This window comes from Lissotriton helveticus, chromosome 5_1, assembly GCF_964261635.1.
Source record: "Lissotriton helveticus chromosome 5_1, aLisHel1.1, whole genome shotgun sequence".
Classification (NCBI taxonomy): domain Eukaryota; kingdom Metazoa; phylum Chordata; class Amphibia; order Caudata; family Salamandridae; genus Lissotriton; species Lissotriton helveticus.
This window is the reverse complement of record NC_136065.1, coordinates 1,102,075,975-1,102,101,630: the sequence shown is the minus strand read 5'-3', so window position 1 is coordinate 1,102,101,630 and position 25,656 is coordinate 1,102,075,975.

Here is a 25,656-nt window from a genome sequence, read left to right as displayed (position 1 = left end):
GTGAACTTGGTGGACTCACTTAAAATCCTGAAGAGTCTTAAATCTGGCTCTCCTACTGATCCTTGTCGGCCAGGCTGCTAGCAGCAGCCGCCGAGACGATTAATCCTGAGGTGAATAGCATTGTCAATCTGTCCCTCCTCACAGCTAGCGTTCCTGGATCCTGAAAACAGGCCAAGAGTTTACCACTCATAAAAAAGCCATCATTAGACACTCGCAGTCCAAGGAACTACAGGCCTATCGCTCTATTACCTGGTCTGGCCAATGTGTGTGAGAAGGTTGTCACCAAACAACTCACGGAGTTTGTCAAAGGAGAGGGTCTGCTGCATCCCGCTCAGTCAGGGTTCCGAGCAGCTCATAGCACGGAATCTGTGCTGGTGGAGGTGGTGGAGGCCATTCGGGAGTGTTTGGACGCCGGCGGGAGGGCTGCTCTGATTTTACTTGATCTCTAGGCGGCGTTCGACACGGTTCCCCACTCTCTTCTCCTCTCAAGTCTGGCCAGTATAGGTGTGTCGGGGACGGCCTTGAATTGGCTTAGGTCCTTTCTTAAAGGTTGGGCCCAGCAGATCTGGCTGCCTCTATCTGCCTCTCTTCATCAGGATGTGACGACGGGAGTCCCTCAGGGGTCCTCCCTCAGTCCCCTTCTCTTTAACATTTATGTGACCCCCCTGGCCTATCTGGCTGAGAGTTTGGGAGTGAAGGTGATGGCTTATGCCGATGACACACAGCTGCTATCCACCTGGGAAAGTGACGACAATTCTGTCACCGTAGTTCAGCACTGTCTTTCCTCCATTTTCAGGTGGCTCGCGGGTGCTCAGCTAAAAATGCAAGGAGGAGAAATCCGAGATTTTGCTGTTTGGAAAATTCCCTCACAGGTTCCGGGAAGCTCTGTAGCCACTTGACTTTCCCCTGCCCTCCTCTGAAGGGAAGCCGGCGAAGAACCTGGGGGTTTGGTTGGACAAGATTCTTTCTTTCTCTTCTCACATCATGAAGCTTGCTGGCTGCTTTGGCCTTCTCAAGACATTAAGAAAATTCTTCCCTCTCCTGCCTCAAGCAGCTAGAGAAACCTTCACTTGCGCCCTCATTCTGTCACGGCTGGACTATGCCAATGCACTTCACATCGGCATTCCGGGCTACCTGATTAAAAAGCTGCAGGTTGTCCAGAATTAAGCAGCCAGACTTCTGTTGGGCATCTCCAACAGACATAGCGTGCGGCACCACCTGCGCTCCCTTCACTGGCTTCCCATAGCAGAACGGGTAATGTTTAATTCGCTGGACCTAGCCCATCGTGCCCTTTACGGCATTGGCCCATCGTATTTGCAAAAGCGTTTTACCTTCTATGTGTCCTCAAGACGGTTGAGATCGGCTTCCCTCCGATTCGCAATGGTTCCCCGATTTCAGTTTCAGAGGTTGGGAGGAAGGTCTCTGTCTTTGAGGGCAACAGCAGCATGCTCTTCCCCTGGTCCTACGCAGTATTGAAGACCTCTCAGCTTTGAAGAAAAATCTTAAATCGTATCTTTTCATCTGCTAGTCTCCTGCTCCCCTTCAGACTTCGCGCCGGGACACTCATGAGTAGCCGTGCGCGCTATAAATCCAAATAACATAACATACCATGTCACTCAGAGGGCCAAATTTTGGTGAACATATACACTCTACCAAACATCCACTATTGGGGTGTATTAGGCCTCTTAGGTGTTCTGTACATAAATAATGAAGTCCAATTTCAAGTGCATGCTGAATTCACTAATGCCTACGTGCTAACTATGGCCACATTCCACATAGGACCCAGATAAACAATGATGATTAAAAACCAACGTGACAATACTCATAAATACACCATGGTGCGATTCATTTTTTTCACCCTTGAAAATACTCTGCCGTTATGTAAAAAAGCGTGCAATTCCAAGGTTATTGTGGTATTGACAATACACCATTGTCGCATTAGTGTCACTGTTTCGTCATAGCTGTGAATGAGAACAAGTGAGATCAATCTCAAATCTAATCTCAACAAAATCTCTGATTTGAAAAAGGAGCACCCATCATACAATTACTTGTGGGAGGGAGACCTTTGTGCTCCTCGCTCAACCATTTTACTTGTGCAACCGATGCAGAATGAGGACACAACAGATGCTGCCCTACTCTCACAGTTTGTGTCAGGCCAAATCCTAAAGCACTGAATTTGCGACCCCCATCTTGAACTTCCAAATAAGCGGCCACCCAGAAAAGTCAGTTGGGATGTAACTCAGTCTTCAATACTCAGCCTTATAGACATGCAGGAAACCTTATTAGGATGAGAATTTCACGGCTATTATGCTGACCACTAGCAATATAGTGAAATCCAAATTACTCTGCAGTACTGCAAAAAATACACAAGAAACTAATGTTCCTCAATGTGGAAGTAAATGCACTGAATCTAAAATATTGTCACCAATCAATTAAGCCCCGGCCCTGCACCCTGCAAGACCAAATCAGCAACGGTGCTACATAAGACGCCACTATTAATCAGGCAACAACTGGGCCAGTCAACATGCATGATGAATCCAGTGAAATTGTAAACCGGTGTATGTGAAAGGAGAATGTTGTCTAGGTGGAGGACGCTGCATTAATCCACAGAAACATGCGGTGATGATGAGGATATTCAGCAGAAGTTAATAAATTAGCAGACTTTTTTGCATATTTGTCACATTTTAAGAAGATGAATAATAAGGATCAAATCACACAGTATGCCGTGGTGATAGTATGGTATAATACAATACATAAATAAATATTGCAAAGTCACAAGGCACATAGACAATGTGATCAACTGCATTTGAACAAACGTTTCTACCTCAGATTACATCAAAACTAAACAGAAGACAATCTGCACATCATTGATATAATCCCACTCCTTATTAGTGCTATACAAGAGATCCATCCATCCATGCATGCCCTTATGTTTAGTTGATTTTGGATATCACCTCCTCTGCTGGACAAGGTGATCACCTCCATCACATTCCAGTAGATGTAATCAGTGATGTGGCCTTGTGCAATGAAGTGTCATACCAAAGGGGCACCTTCTGTTTCACATCTTATCTGGCTTCTATGTTGTGAAATGCATTTGTGTCATTTTGTCTACATAGAATTTTATTTAATTATATAAATCACAATTGGAGAATGATCGTACGTTGAATTCCCTGTTGGTAGTACTGAGACTTAGGGCCTGATTTAGATATCAGTAGATGAAATACTCCACCACAAACTTGTTGGACATCCCCTCCACCGTATTACAATCTTCATAAGATATCATTGGATTGTAATACGGTGGACAGGATCTCCATCATGTTTATGATAGAATATTCCCCTCTGCCAAGATCTAAATTAGGCCCTTAGTATTCCCAGTGAATGTACATACTACAAATCCCCCACATCTGTAATGTTTTACTAGACCTGGGATGTCCTGTAGTATCTGATATCACCTTTGCTTGTGAGTTCCTTAATAAGTCTTTACCACAAAATCTCTGATTTTTTAATTCCTCTTGAAGGCAAATAAAGGGGCTTCCTCACAGGTATCACTGAACATAGGACCAGTGTTTGCTGATGATAGTCTTGGCTTCATGACTTACTGGGAGAGTATGCTGAACATTACAATTCTAATATGTTGCTCAACTCTTGGTTTGGGAGTAAGTAGACTTTCTCTAGGGCAGAACCATGCTCTCTTGATTGCTCTAGAGATGATTTTTGTGGGGTCCCTCCTCTCAAAACGTTTCTGTCTCAGTGTTTCTCCCTCTTTGAAATAATCATTTTTGTGTGTGCAGCTCCTATATAAACGCAGGAACTACCCATAGGGTATATTAACCTTCAGCACTCTAGGATGGTGGCTTTTGTAATGCAGTAGATATTTGATGTCTATGGGTTTTTTATACAATGTGGTGTACAATTTCACATGTATATGTCTAATCCATAGATCTAGGTAATCGATCTCCTGATTACTATGATGCATAGTGAGTTGCAGATCCTGGCTTTGGTCATTTAACCATGTCACAAAAGCTTTAGGTTCATGTTCATCACCATTGCCAACTGGACCTGCAGCACATCTTGAACCCAGGACCCCAGAGTGACTCATAGGGCTAATCTGCTGGCCTCTTTATCTGATCCTCAGGGACATAAAATACTCCACAACGGCCCCTAGACCTGTCTCCTTCATGTTCCTGGCTCTCAAGGGGGGCCCCTCAGGTCCTGGACTCTTGGGGTGGCTCAGTCAAGCTTTTGGGCTCTTCACAAACATGAATGCGCCTGTTTGCATTGAAACTGTGCTGCTTGTGCCAAAACTCAGTGCAAGCTGCCACCAGCCCGTCTCTTTGCACAGCAGCATAGACATTTCACAACCGCAAGCACAAAGCATCAGCCCGCCCATCCGCGAAGCCCGCCAGCTCCACATGATCACCATCTGCAACACTCTTCTTGCTCCTCACAACCCCGTCCAATTAGAATGGGACTCTTGGCAATCGCGGTGGGCTTGAACTTTTGACTCTGACCCAGTTCAACAAGACCAGATATCCCTAGTTGGCTCCTTTTGCCTTTTGTTTCTATTTTACTGTTTATTTTTAAAAATTCATAACTCCGGGTACTACTGCTTGGATTTTTTTCCATTTTGGCATTGTTTTATTTATAAAGGTTTGCTCTATGTATCTAACTTGGTGTGGGATATCTTTGTGTGTTGTTTTTACTGTTTTACTGGTTGAAGTGTTGCACAAATACCCTAAACATTGCCCCTAATTTAAGCCTTATTGCTCTGTGCCCAGCTACCAGGTGGTGGAGCAAAGGTTAATTTGGGATCGCTTGTGTCGTACCCCAATTAGGATTGTGGTTGCAGCTTGACCAGGGCTCACATCCCAGGTGACCTGTAACCCACTTTCTAACATTGATGGCAACAGTAGGGTAAGACTTGTATTTGTGCAGTTCCATACAGTGTTTTAGCATACACTACCATCCCAAAGCTAAGACCAATTTGAGCTTGAAATTCTCCCTGATTGGCATCTTTGCTTATTTTAAATCCACCCTTACGCTTCCTAACTGATTGCGTCTGTGACCTCATGTGGTAAAACTTTGAGCTTGCTAAGCTGGAGGGCCATACTGTGATTGAGCGCAAGGAATTTTGCCAGGTGAAGGCATTGACCACCAAGATGGGTACCAAGAAGGAGGAATTTCAAAAGGCCTTGAAGGCATGGGCAGAAACCCGCCAGTTGCCAGTCACAACTGATGACCAGTAGGAAGAGGTGGATGAAGAAGGATCAGAACAGGACCCATAGGAGGGTCTTGGGATGCAACCTGTTGAGGGACGGGCAGACGCGGCCCATGGAGGGAGTTCCGTGGGGCAGAAAGGCGGGGCAGGGGAGGGGCAGGGTTTCTCGAAATGCGATGCAGGGTGCGCTACGAAATTCGTTGTATTTATTAAATTGTTTACTTACCTCACATTAACCATACCTCGGTGTTTAGCACCCCCCACTCTGCCCCTCCCCCGCTTTGCCTTTCTGCCCCAGGAAACTCCCTCCACGGGCCGTGGCTGGGGAAGGGGGATAACCTACTCCCATAATGGGAAGTTCCCTCCATACAGGGAGCAGTGTGCCCTCTTGTAGCCTGTCCCTAGTGGAGCTAAAGATGGCCAAGATCAGGGTGGAGGAAAAGAAACTGGCAATTGAGGCGAAACAAAGAAAACTTGCCTTAGAAAGAGAGAAGGCTGAAAGGACCTTGGCAAGGGAGAAGGCTGAGGCTGAGAGAGCCTTGAAGGAAAAGAGATTAGCCATGGAGGAGAGGATAATGGCCCATGAGCTACGTCTCAGAGAGCAGGGCATCAGAGCAAAGCAGGTATAGTCCAGCAGCAATGGTATCAGCAGTGCCCTCCGGAAACAAGAGGTTCCAAATTCCTAAAGGTCTGGTGCCTGACTTTGATGTGGAGGACGATACTGACAAGTGGTTTGAGGCTTATGAAATTGCCTCACACATGCACAAGATCCCTGAGGAGGGTTGGGGGCTTGGATTCAGGGACATAGCGAAGGTATTGACACCGTACCAGTCCGAGAGAAGGAGGACAGAATAAGGTATCCCCCATGAAGGAAGCCCTTGTCAGGAAGCATGGACTGACTCCAGAAAAGTACAGACAGACGTTTATGGACAGCCAGACCGCCGGTGGGCAGTCTCTGGAGTTGGCTAGTGCAGCGCTTGGGGAGGAGTTTGTCCCAGATAGTGTGAGGAACATAGTAGAGGTTACCCTAGTGTACCTGGGTGATGTAGAGATGATGCAGAGAACTCACATGTCTAGTAATGCTAGGAAGTAAAGGCAGTGTGTCTCCATCAAAGGGCAAGAGGTGGAGGCTCCGAGAGACACTGAAGCCAGTAAGACAACTGTCAGGTGTCACCTGGTGACCTTAGAGCAGGTAGTCCCTAATACATTCCACCAAGTTGTTACTGCTGATAACCATGAGAGTCACTATTCAGTTTCTCTGGTTCCATTTGAGTGAATGGTGGTACCAGGTTCCTGGAGGATCAATGTGAGTCCGTCCATGCCTGGTGATTGTCTGCTTGGAAATGACCTGGAGCACACCAACTGGAAGGAAGTGGAGCTGAGGTCCCACTTGGAGATGTTAGGGTTGCCTGCATGGGTGTGCCTTACCACATGGTCCATGGCAGCTCAGGAGCGCAGTTAGTGGGACCTGGATCCTTGAAGAATGGCCCAGGTGACTGCCAAAAAGAGGAATGCAAGTGGTGCAGGTAACCCTCTCCTGAAACTCCTGCAGTCCAGGAGGAGGCTGACCCTGAGGGGGACGCCCCGGAGCCTACAGGAGAGGAGATTGCAGACTTCAGGAAGTTACCTGAGCTGGCCATCTGGCAGAAGGAAGGGGGTCCCACCAGGGTGGAGTTCTACAAGGCACAGAGGGGATGCTCTGCCCACGTGGGCCTTTGGCAGCATGCCAAGGAGCAGGCAGCAGGTGACTCCTCTGGTGATCACCTACTTTACTGGGAGAATGATCTCCTATATAATGAGCCCAAGGTTCCTGAGCCTGGTGCAACTTGTGTGTTGGTGGTCCCCCAGTGCTACAAGACCTTCCTATAGCACCCCGGCTATTTGCCTACAGGGAGGTACCACAGAAGGGGTTGGCTTCAGCTCCTTTAAACTTCTGTATGGGAACCCTATGAGAGAAACTTTCAGTCTGGTAAAGGAGGGTTGGGAGCAAGCTCCCAGGAAGGCCCCCAGGATGTGGTCAGTTTATGTGCTGGCACTCCATAACCAGATGAAGCGCTTCTAGAAGCAGGCAAAGGAGAGTCTAGAAGCCAGTCAGGAGGACATAAACGTAGGTGGGACCAGGATGTCACTTTAGTTGAGTTATAACACGGTCAAAAAGAGTGGGCTTTGGTGCCAGTGGAGTCAAGGGCACTATAAAACTGCTAGTCTGGGCCTTATGATTTGAAAGAGCATAAGAGTGATGTCACCCACCATGTGGACCTCAAGACTCCAAGGAACCCTTTAAAGCTCCTGCATGACAATCGCCTCAAACGCCACTTTGAGAGGTTTGAGTTAACCATACTCTTAGTCATGGATGATGGTGTGGAAGAGGATTTTGAGCAGCTCCCTGGCATCCTATCTTCAAAGAAGCAGAATGGGTCAGTGGAGGGTGTTAGCCTCTCTCCTACACTGACTCTAGAACAACAGTGAGAGAGCGGCCAGGTACTGGGGCAGTTTCCCTCTTTATTCTCCTTTACCCCAGAACTCACTATATGGTATACCCATGATATTAATCCTGGAGTGCGCATGCCTGTCAAGAGAAAAATCTACAGATTGTCTAATAAGGTGTGAACAAAGAAAAACCAAAGGTGGTGAAGGACGGAGCGTTGACAATACAAACACTCACCCCCAGTCAACTGATCTGGGTTTAATCCATCACCGTTCTTTAGCTCACTCCGCCACCCGAGTTCAGACATGGCCATATGCAAATCAGTCTGACCCTGTGCCTCATGGGAACAGTCCAGCCCGAACTGCCAAGCCATGTCTTCCCTGGACCGGAATCAAGCTTCCCAGGACCGGTTTCTGGCATTACAGCCGTCTTCAGCCGGGCTTGCTTGACTCCAGTGGCAAAGTGAGCAAGGGACTCACGTCTGAGCATACCCTGCCAAATTAGGGCGAACAAAGAAAAACCAAAGGTGGTGATGGACGGAGCGTTGACAATACAAACACTCACCCCCAGTCAACTGATCTGGGTTTAATCCATCACCGTTCTTTAGCTCACTCCGCCACCCCAGTTCAGACATGGCCATATGCAAATCAGTCTGACCCTGTGCCTCATGGGAACAGTCCAGCCCGAACTGCCAAGCCATGTCTTCCCTGGACCGGAATCAAGCTTCCCAGGACCGGTTTCTGGCATTACAGCCGTCTTCAGCCAGGCTTGCTTGACTCCAGTGGCAAAGTGAGCAAGGGACTCACGTCTGAGCATACCCTGCCAACTTAGGGCGAACAAAGAAAAACCAAAGGTGGTGATGGACGGAGCGTTGACAACACAAACACTCACCCCCAGGCAACTGATCTGGGTTTAATCCATCACCGTTCTTTAGCTCACTCCGCCACCCCAGTTCAGACATGGCCATATGCAAATCAGTCTGACCCTGTGCCTCATGGGAACAGTCCAGCCCGAACTGCCAAGCCATGTCTTCCCTGGACCGGAATCAAGCTTCCCAGGACCGGTTTCTGGCATTACAGCCGTCTTCAGCCGGGCTTGCTTGACTCCAGTGGCAAAGTGAGCAAGGGACTCACGTCTGAGCATACCCTGCCAACTTAGGGCGAACAAAGAAAAACTAAAGGTGGTGATGGACGGAGCGTTGACAATACAAACACTCACCCCCAGTCAACTGATCTGGGTTTAATCCATCACCGTTCTTTAGCTCACTCCGCCACCCCAGTTCAGACATGGCCATATGCAAATCAGTCTGACCCTGTGCCTCATGGGAACAGTCCAGCCCGAACTGCCAAGCCATGTCTTCCCTGGACCGGAATCAAGCTTCCCAGGACCGGTTTCTGGCATTACAGCCGTCTTCAGCCGGGCTTGCTTGACTCCAGTGGCAAAGTGAGCAAGGGACTCACGTCTGAGCATACCCTGCCAACTTAGGGCGAACAAAGAAAAACCAAAGGTGGTGATGGACGGAGCGTTGACAATACAAACACTCACCCCCAGTCAATTGATCTGGGTTTAATCCATCACCGTTCTTTAGCTCACTCCGCCACCCCAGTTCAGACATGGCCATATGCAAATCAGTCTGACCCTGTGCCTCATGGGAACAGTCCAGCCCGAACTGCCAAACCATGTCTTCTCTGGACCGGAATCAAGCTTCCCAGGACCCGTTTCTGGCATTATAGCCGTCTTCAGCCGGGCTTGCTTGACTCCAGTGGCAAAGTGAGCAAGGGACTCACGTCTGAGCATACCCTGCCAACTTAGGGCGAACAAAGAAAAACCAAAGGTGGTGATGGACGAAGCGTTGACAATACAAACACTCACCCCCAGTCAACTGATCTGGGTTTAATCCATCACCGTTCTTTAGCTCACTCCGCCACCCCAGTGCAGACATGGCCATATGCAAATCAGTCTGACCCTGTGCCTCATGGGAACAGTCCAGCCCGAACTGCCAAGCCATGTCTTCCCTGGACCGGAATCAAGCTTCCCAGGACCGGTTTCTGGCATTACAGCCGTCTTCAGCTGGGCTTGCTTGCCTCCAGTGGCAAAGTGAGCAAGGGACTCACGTCTGAGCATACCCTGCCAACTTAGGGCGAACAAAGAAAAACCAAAGGTGGTGATGGACGGAGCGTTGACAATACAAACACTCACCCCCAGTCAACTGATCTGGGTTTAATCCATCACCGTTCTTTAGCTCACTCCGCCACCCCAGTTCAGACATGCCCATATGCAAATCAGTCTGACCCTGTGCCTCATGGGAACAGTCCAGCCCGAACTGCCAAGCCATGTCTTCCCTGGACCGGAATCAAGCTTCCCAGGACCGGTTTCTGGCATTACAGCCGTCTTCAGCCGGGCTTGCTTGACTCCAGTGGCAAAGTGAGCAAGGGACTCACGTCTGAGCATACCCTGCCAACTTAGGGCGAACAAAGAAAAACCAAAGGTGGTGATGGACGGAGCGTTGACAATACAAACACTCACCCCCAGTCAACTGATCTGGGTTTATTCCATCACCGTTCTTTAGCTCACTCCGCCACCCCAGTGCAGACATGGCCATATGCAAATCAGTCTGACCCTGTGCCTCATGGGAACAGTCCAGCCCGAACTGCCAAGCCATGTCTTCCCTGGACCGGAATCAAGCTTACCAGGACCGGTTTCTGGCATTACAGCCGTCTTCAGCCGGGCTTGCTTGACTCCAGTGGCAAAGTGAGCAAGGTACTCACGTCTGAGCATACCCTGCCAACTTAGGGCGAACAAAGAAAAACCAAAGGTGGTGATGGACGGAGCGTTGACAATACAAACACTCATCCCCAGTCAACTGATCTGGGTTTAATCCATCACCGTTCTTTAGCTCACTCCGCCACCCCAGTTCAGACATGGCCATATGCAAATCAGTCTGACCCTGTGCCTCATGGGAACAGTCCAGCCCGAACTGCCAAGCCATGTCTTCCCTGGACCGGAATCAAGCTTCCCAGGACCGGTTTCTGGCATTACAGCCGTCTTCAGCCGGGCTTGCTTGACTCCAGTGGCAAAGTGAGCAAGGGACTCACGTCTGAGCATACCCTGCCAACTTAGGGCGAACAAAGAAAAACCAAAGGTGGTGATGGACGGAGCGTTGACAATACAAACACTCACCCCCAGTCAACTGATCTGGGTTTAATCCATCACCGTTCTTTAGCTCACTCCGCCACCCCAGTTCAGACATGGCCATATGCAAATCAGTCTGACCCTGTGCCTCATGGGAACAGTCCAGCCCGAACTGCCAAGCCATGTCTTCCCTGGACCGGAATCAAGCTTCCCAGGACCGGTTTCTGGCAATACAGCCGTCTTCAGCCGGGCTTGCTTGACTCCAGTGGCAAAGTGAGCAAGGGACTCACGTCTGAGCATACCCTGCCAACTTAGGCCGAACAAAGAGGCACAGGGTCAAGACTGATTTGCATAAGGCCATGTCTGACCTGGGGTGGCTTGGTGAGCAAAATAACGATGGATTAAACCCAGATCTGTAAAAACCACCGCAATGGAGCGCACACCGCTAGCCCCTCCTCCGGATCGCCCCTCGGGATTCTGGTACTTGTAGTTCAGTAGTGGATCACCCAGGTGGGTGCAAGTCGGTACTTGTTGGACTGATGAATCTCTAGACCCGATACATGTCCCGGGTTTTTGGGTATCGCCCGAGACATGGCTCGGGTTTCGGGATAACTTCCCTCATCAGTAGAGAAAATGGTTTAGGGGTGGAGGAGAAGGCCGCCAAACAACAGTCAATGGCCTCGATGCCCGAACCGGCACGCAGGGCAGCATCCAGGAGCCCGTCGGCTCAAAGCTCAAGGGAGCCAATTAGTAAAAACCACCGCAATGGAGCGCACACCGCTAGCCCCTCCTCCGGATCGCCCCTCGGGATTCTGGTACTTGTAGTTCAGTAGTGGATCACCCAGGTGGGTGCAAGTCGGTACTTGTTGGACTGATGAATCTCTAGACCCGATACATGTCCCGGGTTTTTGGGTATCGCCCGAGACATGGCTCGGGTTTCGGGATAACTTCCCTCATCAGTAGAGAAAATGGTTTAGGGGTGGAGGAGAAGGCCGCCAAACAACAGTCAATGGCCTCGATGCCCGAACCGGCACGCAGGGCAGCATCCAGGAGCCCGTCGGCTCAAAGCTCAAGGGAGCCAATTAGTAAAAACCACCGCAATGGAGCGCACACCGCTAGCCCCTCCTCCGGATCGCCCCTCGGGATTCTGGTACTTGTAGTTCAGTAGTGGATCACCCAGGTGGGTGCAAGTCGGTACTTGTTGGACTGATGAATCTCTAGACCCGATACATGTCCCGGGTTTTTGGGTATCGCCCGAGACATGGCTCGGGTTTCGGGATAACTTCCCTCATCAGTAGAGAAAATGGTTTAGGGGTGGAGGAGAAGGCCGCCAAACAACAGTCAATGGCCTCGATGCCCGAACCGGCACGCAGGGCAGCATCCAGGAGCCCGTCGGCTCAAAGCTCAAGGGAGCCAATTAGTAAAAACCACCGCAATGGAGCGCACACCGCTAGCCCCTCCTCCGGATCGCCCCTCGGGATTCTGGTACTTGTAGTTCAGTAGTGGATCACCCAGGTGGGTGCAAGTCGGTACTTGTTGGACTGATGAATAAACCCAGATCTGTGACTGGGGGTGAATGTTTTGCCATTGTGCTACATTCCGTCCATCATCTTGTATGTTTTGCTGTTCACCCTATGTGGGAAGGGTATGCCCAGACGTGGGTCCCGTGCTCACTAAGCCACTGGAGTCAAGCTATCCTGGCTGAAGACGGCTGATAGCCAGAAACTGGTCCTAGGATGCTTGATTCCGGTCCAGGGAAAACATGGCTTGGCAGTTCGGGCTGGACTGTTCCCATGAGGCACAGGGTCAAGACTGATTTGCATAAGGCCATGTCTGACCTGGGGTGGCTTGGTGAGTAAAATAACGATGGATTAAACTCAGATCTGTGACTGGGGGTGAATGTTTTGCCATTGTGCAACATTCCGTCCATCATCTTGTGTGTTTTGCTGTTCACCCTATGTGGGAAGGGTATGCCCAGACGTGGGTCCCGTGCTCACTAAGCCACTGGAGTCAAGCTATCCTGGCTGAAGACAGCTGATAGCCAGAAACCGGTCCTAGGATGCTTGATTCCGGTCCAGGGAAAACATGGCTTGGCAGTTCGGGCTGGACTGTTCCCATGAGGCACAGGGTCAAGACTGATTTGCATAAGGCCATGTCTGACCTGGGGTGGCTTGGTGAGCAAAATAACAATGGATTAAACCCAGATCTGTGACTGGGGGTGAATGTTTTGCCATTGTGCAACATTCCATCCATCATCTTGTGTGTATTGCTGTTCACCCTAATAAGGTGTGAGCCAGAATTACAGAGGAGGTCTTCAAGATGCGGGAGTTAAGGGTTATTGACCCCTCAAAAAGTCCTTGTCCCAGCCCAGTGGTGTTGGTTCCCAAGGCTGCCCCTCCAGGTGTCCCTTCAGTACCTAGGTTCTGTGTGGACTACAGTGAGCTCAATGCAGTCACCAAGACTGTTGCACACCCCATTCCCCGAGCTGATGAGCTCATAGATCAGCTTAGGGCTGCCAAGTTCCTTGCCACATTTGGTTTAACATCTGGGTACTGGCAGAATGCCTACAGTGGGGGCCAAAGAAAGGTTTGCATTCTCTACCCCAGACTTTGTGGTCTAGTTCAAACCCTTCAGGTTGAAAGATGCCCCATCTACTTTCTAGAGGTTGGTCAACCAGGTCCTGGTTGGATCAAATCTTCAGTGCTGTCTAGCTGAACCGCATTGCGGTCTTCAGTTCCAGCTGTGAGGACCACATGGGCCACCTCAGAGAAGTTCTTTGGGTTCTGCAGAGGGCAGGTCTCACTATCAAGGTAAGTAAGTGCCAGATAGGACAGGGGTCTGTGGTCTACTTGGGTTACCAAGTTAGAGAAGGCAAGGTGCAGCCCTCCAGGCCAAGATTAAAAGCATTCTGCCTTGGGAACCCCTAAGACCCAGACAGAGGTCAGTGCTTACTTGGGCATCACTGGCTACTACAGGAGATGTGTCAGGGGGTATGGCACCATTGCTTCCCCTTGACAGTGCTGACTTCCAAGTAGCCACATCAGGTGACCTGGAAAGAGTTGTGGCAGAAGGTGAAGGAGGCCATGTGCACCGCACTGTGCTGTGCTCAAGGCCCCTGATTTCCCCCAAGAATTCATTGTGCAGACAGACACCTGGCATAGTGGCTGTGCTCTCACAGCTAAATGAAGAAGGGCTGATTTAACCTGTAGCCTTCATCAGTAAGGGGAGGTTACATCCCAGGGAAAAGAGGTGACATGCAATAGTGAGGTAAGCCTTTTCTGTGGTCTCGGTATTGAAGAAGCTGAGACTATACATATTTGGTGCTCACTTCTGGGTTCAGTAAAGGCTTACAGGAGTGTGACCCATATACCTGATTAGGACTGGGTAAGGAAGGTATATTAAAAAAACAATGTCCCAATAGGTGAAAATATACAGGTAATTAATTAAGCATGCACATCGCATTGCTAGCAATGAGTGTTCTCCTTTCTCCTTGCTAGCAATGCGATGCGCATGCTTAATTAATTGACTGTATATTTTCACCTATTGGGACATCACTTCTGGGTTCAGACAGACCATAGACCCCTCAAATGTTTAATGCAGATGAGGAGTGAGAATCCCAAAACTGTTGAGGTGGTCCATCTCCCTACTGGGTATGGACTTTGCAGTGGAACACTATCCTGGAACAGAGAACACCAATGCTAATGGTCTATCCAGGTTCTTCCGCCTTAGTGAAGATTACTCCCAAGGGGTTAGGTAGTACTCCCTACTTTCAGATGGGGGGACATGTGATAGACTTGGCTTATACCCAATTGGCCTACTTAATGTTCTTATATGTTCCTATTAAGGCAGCACTATGTATGCCCAGGGCCTGTAAATTAAATATTACCGGAAGATCTGTAGCACAAATTGTGCTACACACTTAAGTAGCCCTTTTAACATGTTTCAGGCCTGCAATTTCAGAGTTTGTGTGTGTTGCTTTAAACAGCCATATCAACCTGGCAAAATAAACCTTTTGCAAAGCACAAACCTTCGCTTTTTATACATATAAGTCACCCCTATGGTATATCCTGACAGCCCTGAGAGCAAGGTGTAGTATATTTGAAAGGTAGGATATTTACTTTAGGTTTTGCATGTTGTCATATTGATAAACTCTTAAATTCATGTTTCACTACTGCAAGGCCGATCCATCCTTTAGGATAACATTGGATTTACCGTATTACTTTCTCTAAGTGTAATTTCCAAATAGAAAGACATAACCCCTTCAGGTTCGGTGTCTCTGGAATGACAAGTTAAAATCCTAATTTAAGATGAAGTCGGATTTTATTTCCAATTTTGAAAATGCCACTTTTAGAAAATTGCCATTTTCTTGCCTTAACCATTTAGTGCCTGCCTCTATTTAGATGACTGGGTGGGGAGGCAGTTGGGCTTTGTGTATTCCACCTAGACAGCCACAAGAAATGGGAGATTATGTGTGACTGGATGGGCCATTATTGGCTGGATGGGAGGGAGGAGCTGGGCCCAACCTTACTTACACTTGTATAGGCTGTGTCCTGTCTCCACAGAAAGGGCTTAACAGCCGTGCATTGTCACTTCAGCCAGATTGGAGACAGGGTATTGGAGTTAGCGAATCCCATGCACTTCAAAGACACTGTCTAGAATCTTCTCCCACCTTACAGAACTAGGGCACCAGTGTATAAAAGACTATCGTCAGATACCACTATTTCTGTACACTTCTGTACTTGTGGATACTTTGCCAGGAAGACAGACTGTTGCACTGATGAAAGGACTGTCACTCTGATGGACTGCTACTCTGAAGGAGTTGCTGCCTTGCTGTGCTCAATTTCTGCTTGGTGACCTATGGTCAGGGTTGGAAGAACTGGACCTGCAACCCATCTTGAACCCATGGCCTCAGAGTGATTCAAACGACTAGCCTGCTGGCCTCCTGATCTGTGCCTGAGGGACATAAAAGTCTCCTCCACATCTCCTGGACCTGTCTTCAGGATCCCCCTGTCCCCTAAGGGGTGCCCCGCAGGTCCTGGACCCTTGGTGTGGCTCACTGGGCTCTAAATGTAATCTTTTGGGCTCTTCATGACCGCGAATGGGCCCATTTGCACTGGAACCACACTGCTTGTGCCACAAATCAGCGCGAGCTGCCATCAGCACATCTCTTTGCACAGCAACATCAACCACTTCTGGGGACCCCCAGCGCTAAGCACCAGCCTGCCCATCCACCACACACAGCCTGCTCCTCGTGCCACACCGATCACCACCTGTGACGCTCTCCCTGCTCCTTGGGATACCCTCCAATACAAACAGGACTCTTCACACAAAACTAATCTTGGACTGTAACTGACCTGCGATCCAATCACAATAGACTTGAACATTTGACTTTGACCAGGTCGTACATGACCAGATATCCCCGGTTGGCGCTTTATGCTTTTAGAGGCTATTTTACAGTTTATTCCTTGAAATCCATAACTCCAGTTTTACTGATTGGACTTTTTTCATGTTGGTCTTGTTTTATTTATTACATGTTGCTCTATTTTTCTAACCTGGTGTGGGATCTTTTTCAGTGGTGTTTCACTGTTTTACTGTTTGACACATTGCACAAATAACTTACACATTGCCCCTAAATTTAGTCTGATAACTCTGTGCCAAGCTACAAGGGAGTTGAGCACTGGTTAAATTAGGGTTGCTTGTGCCTTACCCTGACTAGGATTATGATTGCTGCTTGACCAGGGCTCACACCCCAGTCAACCAGTAACCCAAAGTATAACTATACCTGAGTTTTAATACATGTCAACACACAATATCTCCAAATCCCTTGCATTCTATCCCTAAAATATATTACTTTTAAGTTAAAAAAAATGTACAACTCGTATTTAACATTGTATCTGTATATATAAAAAATAACAAATGTTATGTTTATAAAACTTCTAAAATGACTTAACTATACTTACCATTAGGCATGGTAAAGGCATGTGTGGCAAAGGCAGGCACGGTTGTGGCAAAGGCAGGCACGGTAAAACCATGCACATTAAAAACATGTGTGGCAAATACATGTGTGGTAAACAAACATGTGTTATTAATGATTGTATAGTAAGGCCTTCCATTGTGAAGAGTCTGTGGTAAAGGCTGTTTCCCGATAACCAATTGTGAGTTGAGGATTTGTTGAAAACCAATAATATAACTGTTAAGCTTCATAAGAACTGCGAATGAACAGGTACTCCATTAGTAGTGCCCCACAGGATTCACGGTCCTAATTCGGACATGTACACTTACTTATGAAATTGGCATCCAAGATAAGAAGGTGACACCCGAGAAGCACACCAATAAAAAAAACAATCTTTGTACAATCAGGAGTAATAGAATACCAGAGAGTGCACAAGCTCCCAAAAAGAGATTACTACTGTTGTCATGAAGTGGAAGCCCATAGAGCAGGTAAGAGTGCTTGGTAGGGATGACATCCTTCTTGATACTGGTGAGACGGAGGTGGGCTCCAATTGGTACTCCGTGAAGACCTTGGGCCAGCTGAATCTTGGAGAAATTTTAATTCTATGGCAGGACAGGAGGCTCAGATTATGCTTTCTCGATTTCTTTACTACAAACAGCAGCCAATAGGAACACAGTAAAGAAACGAAAAACTACAGCTCCCATGAGCACTTAGGTAACCATAGAGAACATATCCCTTTATAAAGAACCATAGAGGGCAAGACTTCCTCTTTCTTTGCTGCTTCGCAGCCAGTTAAGTCATTTTTCATTACTGCTTCTTGTGCTTGTAGCGTTACTTGCTTTGTATTTGCATTGTACGCGCTCATTGCGCTTGCCTGCTTGCTGAGTGTGTTATTTTGCAGTCTTCGGCGTCTGCTTTATATTTGCACTGTGCGCGCTCATTGCGCTTGCCTGCTTGCAGCGTGTGTCCTTTGCAGGTGTCCCTGCTGCGCTCGTGGCGCTGTGTGTTTTTTCGGCTTGTCTTCTCGCCGTCTGTTGGGAGAGCGCGGATTCGCCTCTCTTTCGGCTCGGGCGCCTTTGTGCCTGCGTCGCTGGTGGAGTGGGACTGGGGACAAGAGCGGTCGCGCGTTTCAGTCGCGCGCCGCTCTATATCCGCATTTGCCGGCAGGCGGGCATCTGCGCATGCGCGACGGCCCATTTGTTTACTTTTCCGTGTGCCTCACGGATTCCCTGACACGCTGACGGCGGCGTTATTTACAGCCTGTGCCCACAGCCTGCCGGAGCGCTCCCCGCTTGACACCCTTTCTTCTTTAGAGTTGGGGTTGGATAATTTATAGAGGCTTTTGCCTAGAGTGGCTTTCTGCAAGCCTCTCCCTCCACTTTTCAATTTCTTTGCGTGGGGAGTGTGTAGCTCTCCATTGTTGGCTTGCAGAGGGGTTGTCACTCCCCCTGACTGGGTCACTTCGGTGTCCTGTTCCATTTTCTGTGTGGGCTTCTTGTCTGTCTATCCTTTTTCAGCCTTGCTATTGTTATCATTGCTGGTTATGAGGAAGACGACTCTTATTCTTACGACGCGGAGCCTGGGGACTCCTTTGAATCCAATTTGGTCGAGGCCCTTGATCAAGGGGTGCAACATTCTGTTACTTCTGCGCTAGTCCGTGCCATTGGGCCTTTGAAGCGTCACCTGACGGACTATGCTAAACAGCAGGGCTGGGTTCCTACTTCTGCGTCTGCTACACGTTCTTCTAAGTCCCCGGGGAATCCACACAAATCGGATTTTGTAAAATTGGCCAAATCTTTGTCAAGCTCCAAGAGTTCTAAAATGGCTATGCCCTCTACCCCAGATACTGATGATGCCTCTTCCTCGTCCTCCTCTTCTGGTCCCTCTGCTCCTCCGGCTAAGAAATCGAGGAAAGAGCATTTTGTTGACGCATCGGCGCATCCTCCGGTGCTTACCTTTGAGCCTACAGACATAATCCATCCGAGTTCGAAGTCTTGGCTCCCGGCTCCTGAGGTCGCAGAGTACGTCCAAGCCCATATTCGGGACTCCTTTGACCAGGAGGTGCGTTCTCGTCTGCGGTCCGAATGTCCTCGCCCGGATTTGGCGGACAAACTCGCAGAAACACCTGAGGTGGATCCCACAATCCTTACCTACCTTAGGAAGTTCACCAAGGATCCCAAGAAGGGCATTGATAGATCCTGGCGTCTATGCCAGGATAAATTGTTAGATCTCCTTGGACCACTCACTAAGATCCTGGACATAGGATACCAGGCTCAAGGGTCTGCTTCTGGCATCGACCCGGATGAGCTGATTCGTTGGGCCCAACGGGCTATTTGCCAGTTGGGCAATGCGAATTGTGCTCTTTCTACGGAGCGCCGCCGCTCCATTCTTCTTAAGATGGACCCACGTTTAACGAACTAGCTTCTTCGGAATCTGGGCCCCTTGCCCAGGGTCTTTTATTTGGTCAACCGTTCCTCAAGGAGCTGACGAAGTTCGTCTCTCCATTTAGTGGTCTGGATAAGGCGCAATCTCAGCTACGCAGGGCGTTCCGCCCGGTTTTTGGCAGGGCCGGACGCTCCCAGGGACGTTCGTTCGGCCGTGGTTCAGGCCAACAACGTGGCACTCAGTCCCAGCAGGGTAGAGGTCAGCAGTCTTCCTATTCCGGTTCCAAAGCCAATTTCTACCCCTCCCGCAAAGGCCGTGGGCAGGCCTCTAAAGGCGGTTATGGCGGACAACAGGGAGGACTTCAAGATTTCGCAAACACAGGTGAGCCTAATTCCTTACGATTCAGTTGTCCTGGGGGGCAGGGTGCAATATTTCCTCCCCAATTGGCGTACAATCTCCAGCGATGCTTGGGTCTTACAGACAGTTCAAGGTTACCACATAGAGTTTTACCATCCTCCCCATCAACCTCTCGCCCCTTCTCCCCTTGTTTTTTCCCAACGAGATCAGGCCGTCATCTCCACGGAAATCGAGTCCCTTCTGACAAAGGGAGCCATTGTGCGGACTTCTCTGCATCCGCAGGGCTTCGTCAGCAATGTGTTCCTGGTGGAGAAGAAGGGGGGAGGTTCTCGCCTGGTGCTCAACCTCAAAGAGTTCAACAACGGAGTGGTCTATCGCCACTTCAAGATGGAGGGCATCCATCTTCTCAGGGATCTCCTTCGCAAGGGCGACTGGATGGTTCGCCTAGATTTGAAGGACGCTTACTTGTCCATCCCCATCTTTCCGCCTCATCACCGTTTCCTTCAATTCCAATGGTTAGGGACGTGGTTCGAGTACACGGTTCTCCCGTTCGGTCTCTCGTCCGCTCCGTGGTGCTTCACAAAGCTCCTGAGACCTGTCATGGAATCGCTGAGGGCGCGCGGGGTGCGTCTGATCGTATATCTAGATGACATTTTGTTGATGGCTCAGTGTCCTGTCCAACTGCAGACCCATTTGGCATGGACGGTCGAACTGTTGCAGTCTCTCGGGTTTCTAGTGAATCCTCAAAAGTCTCTTTTAAATCCCTCTCAGTCGATCGAGTTCCTGGGTTTCCTAGTCGACTCGGTCTCTTGTCAACTGCTCTTGCCCTCCCAGAAAGTCAGGTCTATCAAGAGAGAGTTGAGGTTACTGTTGTCCAAACAGAGTGTCTCCTTACGATCGATCGCTCGGATTGGCGGACTGTTGGCTTCATCCATTCAAGCGATCTTTCCGGGTCCCTTGCATTATCGGGCCCTGCAACGTCTCAAGATCAGGCACTTGCAGAAGGGTCTTCGCTATTCCGATCTTGTTCCTCTGTCACCAGACGCAAAGTCGGAGATGATGTGGTGGCTCAACCACATGGAGGCTTGGAACGGGAAAGCCCTGTTCGGCTCGACTCCGGATGTGGTGCTGGAATCGGATGAGAGTCTTTGGGGCTGGGGAGCCCGGTGCGGGTCTGTGACAACGGGCGGCCGTTGGTCACAGGACGAACTGAGTCTTCACATCAATTGTCTGGAGCTCCTGGCGGGATCGTTTGCGATCCGCAGCCTTGCTCCTCAGGCCACCAGCTGTTGCATTCTGCTCCGCATGGACAACATCTCTGCGGTGAGATATGTGAACAAATTGGGAGGGACGAGGTCGAAGCTCTTGGCCGAGATTGCAAAGGACTTCTGGCACTTCTGCCTTCAGAGGCAGATCACTCTTATTGCAGAGTATCTCCCGGGTCGCCAGAATCAGGTGGCCGATTGGAACTCTCGCCATCTGCAGGATTTCAGCGATTGGCGGCTTCATCCCCGTGTGTTTCGGCACCTGTCTCGCCTGTGGGGTCGGCCTTGGATCGATCTTTTCGCCTCTCGCCTCAATGCACAGTTGACCAGGTTTTACAGCTGGCGTCAGGATCCTGAGGCTCTGGCCACAGATGCCTTTCTCCAGACTTGGCCCCCTCAACTTTGCTATGCGTTTCCCCTATTCACGATGATTCCGCGAGTCTTGGCACGAACAAAGCACTTCCAGTCGGAGGTCATTCTGATAGCTCCTCTTTGGAGGGCTCAGGCGTGGTTTCTGGATCTTCTGGAGATGAGTTGCTCGACGCCGTTCCTGCTTCCACAGAAGTGGAACTTATTGTTAGATCCTCTTCTCCACCCACATCCTCTGGTTCTGTCGGGTCAGCTCCGGCTGGTTGCGTGGCGTCTTTCGGGGAACGCTGGAAAGTCCCTGGCTTATCTGGAGACGCTACACGATTTATCGGTGAGGCTTGGGCCCCCAACACGCACAAGCATTATGCATCAGCTTGGCGACGATGGAGTGGTTGGTGTTCTGAAAGGAACTTGGATCCCGCTTCAGCGGATGTTACTTTAGTAGTTAATTTTCTTGCCTCCATAGCGTCTTCTGGTTCTGCTTATAGGACAGTCAATTCTTTTCGCTCCGCTGTTTCTGCGGGCCACGATTTTGTTGACGGGAAGCCTATTGGAGAGCATCCCTTGATTTCTAAATTACTTCGTGGCATTCGGCTGGTTAAACCGCCTTGTCCAAAGTATGTGGCCCTTTGGGATGTCTCCATTGTCTTACGTTTTCTGGAGGCTTGGCCTCCCAACACTTCCTTGTCTCGTAAACAACTTTCAGCGAAGCTGACGATGCTACTTTGTTTGGTGTCTTGTAAACGCATTTCGGATGTGCAAGCGGTGGACCTCGCGGGGCGTTCGTTTTCTCCGGACGGGGTCACTTTTACAGTTTCCCGGCGCACCAAAAGTAACATGTCTTCTGTGACATATCCAGTTTTTCATCAGAATCCTCAGTTATGTGTGGTCCAATGCATAAAGGATTATGAGGTAAGTACTGCTCCTTTTCGACAAGATTTGTCTGGTCAGTTGCTGATTGCTTTGCAGAAGCCTTTTAAGCCTGTGGCGCCGGCTACCCTGGCCCGTTGGGTACGATGGCTTATGTCTGAGGCTGGAATTGATGTCTCCATTTTCGGAGCTCATTCCGCTCAGGGTGCCATGGCCTCTAAGGCTTTTACTGTTGGTGTGAGTTTGACGGACATTATGAAGGCCGCTGATTGGTCTTCCGATACTGTGTTTAAAACGTATTATATCAAACCCATTGTGGATATTGCTTCTGTGGTGGTGAACCAGCTTTGAACAAGCATAATCTGAGCCTCCTGTCCTGCCATAGAATTAAAAATTTGCAAACATTCGTGACAAGAATTTTCAATTCTATTAAGGACACGGAGGCGAGGATTATCCCACCCAAATGTAGTTTACTGCATGTATCATGTATTTTCTCATTGCTATGGCATTGTGACATGTTTTTCTTGCACTGTTTCCCTACCCTTTGTATTTGACCTTATGGTACTGGGATGGTGTATTACGGCTCTGGTTTTCTTTTAGGTTCTGACCTGAAGTGAGATCCTTCCGTTTTCTCCTGCCTTGGTTCCGTTTCGGATTCTGGACCTGTGGAGTTCTGCCTGCTCCAGTCGTCTGCTCCTTGGTTTTCTTGGAAGGTCACCTGATGATCGTTCTCCTGTTGCCTACGGATGTTTCCTCCAGGCTGTTCTTCGGTTCCACGTGAATTGACTTTTTCATTGACTTATTTGTTTATTTTACTGACCAAAGAAAGAGGAAGTCTTGCCCTCTATGGTTCTTTATAAAGGGATATGTTCTCTATGGTTACCTAAGTGCTCATGGGAGCTGTAGTTTTTCGTTTCTTTACTGTGTTCCTATTGGCTGCTGTTTGTAGTAAAGAAATCGAGAAAGCATAATCCTCGCCTCCGTTTCCTTAATAGAATTGAAAATTCTTGTCACGAATGTTTGCAAATTTTCAATTCACCTGTCTCATCTTGTCACACCAGTTTTTCTACACCTCCTCCCTCAATTCATTGACAGAGTTAGTGACCTCCTACCATAAGACTGACTTCTGGATTCCACTGACAAGAGAATAGGAGGCAGCCTATTTGATTGTGTGTAGTATTTAATCATAAGTGAAACTACAAGGGATGTCTCCTCCTCAGTGAAATTTCTCTTCCTCTACAATACAGCCTGTATTTTGGATTTTCGAAGATGCAGAGGTGGTCACATTACTCCAAAGTTGGAGAGGGAAGAAACAGATGCTAAAGAGTGGGTAGTATTTATGTGGTTTTAGAATGTGTGTCAGGTGTTTCTGATTTCATTCAGGCACATATCCTTTTGATATTAACTGCCATGCAGAGGCGTGCTATTAACTGTCATGTACATGTCTCTGCCCCGTGAGCGGAGATTCTGCCCTGTCTCACGTGAACTCGTATTCACTACCATCGGTAATCTCTGCTCTCGGAGCACAGACTCCGATACAAGTGTGGCGATTCCATCAGACAAAAAAGTTACCTGGTAACTTTATGATTACAATAATTTATAATTATTTTGATCCCACCCTCTAAACTGAGGGGTTGGAGACACCTAAGTCTACCCTTTTGAGGAAAGTAACACTCCAATTTTGTGAAAAGCCAAAAGAAGTAAATTTATGCAAAAGTGTATTACACATGTAAATTTACTCGCAAGTGTAGGGTACCATTAGGAATAGCCTTGCATGTTTCTAACACCTCTCACCTTTTGGCGCAAATTGTTCAACGGTGCAGGATTAAAGTGGAAAGTGAAAATATCACATGCTTTGATTCAATTGTACAAACTTTCAACAGCAGATTTGCTTTCAGAAGCATGTCAGAAACTGCTAAGTTTGCCCAGGTTGCTTTACAAGCCTTTGAGATAATATTTATCAGAACTTTGACTATCATTCTTTACATTTCTTTTATTTCTTGGAGTGCTATGTACATGCCAACTACAGAATATTCTCTCCAAGAGTATGTTCTGTGATTGAAAGCCGGCCTCAAGAGCCTGAGTTCCAGCTTTCATTTCTGAGTATATGTACAGGAGAAACAAAATCAATCACTACTGAGGGTGACACCCAATAATCATATTGTCCTCAAAGTGTTGCCCATCACATAGGACCAGGTGTATCAACGAGCCATATTGCCGCCGGGAAGCTTACCTGATAGACGCTCTTCTGCCTTCCTGCCCCTGGGTTCCTGACGCTGTGGGTCTCGCCGCCGCCGCGTTCTCCATTCCTCGCGGCTGGTGGCGGCTGGAGACTACAGCTCCCAGAGGGCAGTGCGACCACTTCCGGCCACTTCCTGCCGCTGCGCGCCTGGAGGCGCTACTTCAGCAGGACGCTCCCTCGGTGGAGCGGGGAAAACGAGCCATATTGCCGCCGGGAAGCTTACCTGATAGACGCTCTTCTGCCTTCCTGCCCCTGGGTTCCTGACGCTGTGGGTCTCGCCGCCGCCGCGTTCTCCATTCCTCGCGGCTGGTGGCGGCTGGAGACTACAGCTCCCAGAGGGCAGTGCGACCACTTCCGGCCACTTCCTGCCGCTGCGCGCCTGGAGGCGCTACTTCAGCAGGACGCTCCCTCGGTGGAGCGGGGAAAACGAGCCATATTGCCGCCGGGAAGCTTACCTGATAGACGCTCTTCTGCCTTCCTGCCCCTGGGTTCCTGACGCTGTGGGTCTCGCCGCCGCCGCGTTCTCCATTCCTCGCGGCTGGTGGCGGCTGGAGACTACAGCTCCCAGAGGGCAGTGCGACCACTTCCGGCCACTTCCTGCCGCTGCGCGCCTGGAGGCGCTACTTCAGCAGGACGCTCCCTCGGTGGAGCGGGGAAAACGAGCCATATTGCCGCCGGGAAGCTTACCTGATAGACGCTCTTCTGCCTTCCTGCCCCTGGGTTCCTGACGCTGTGGGTCTCGCCGCCGCCGCGTTCTCCATTCCTCGCGGCTGGTGGCGGCTGGAGACTACAGCTCCCAGAGGGCAGTGCGACCACTTCCGGCCACTTCCTGCCGCTGCGCGCCTGGAGGCGCTACTTCAGCAGGACGCTCCCTCGGTGGAGCGGGGAAAACGAGCCATATTGCCGCCGGGAAGCTTACCTGATAGACGCTCTTCTGCCTTCCTGCCCCTGGGTTCCTGACGCTGTGGGTCTCGCCGCCGCCGCGTTCTCCATTCCTCGCGGCTGGTGGCGGCTGGAGACTACAGCTCCCAGAGGGCAGTGCGACCACTTCCGGCCACTTCCTGCCGCTGCGCGCCTGGAGGCGCTACTTCAGCAGGACGCTCCCTCCGCGTCGCGGACGCGCGCGGACGTCGCCGGGCTAAGCCCGGGCAAAGGGCGGGCCCTCTGAGGCCCTCAGAGGTCGAAGTGGTCGGGCGGGCCACCCCACCAACATTTTTGAAAAAGGTTAGTCCTTAAATAGGTCTCCCATAATGGCTGACTGTACTGCTACATGCATAAATGTTGACATTCTTACTCAAGATGCAGAGTCCCCGGTAACATTGTTAACGTCGTTTGAGGCATTGATAGACACTGCATTCAACGAGATTGTTGAGACTGAAAGGAGATTTTCTATGGGTCCATTGAGCACAAATCAACCACATGCCGTGAGCAGTATCA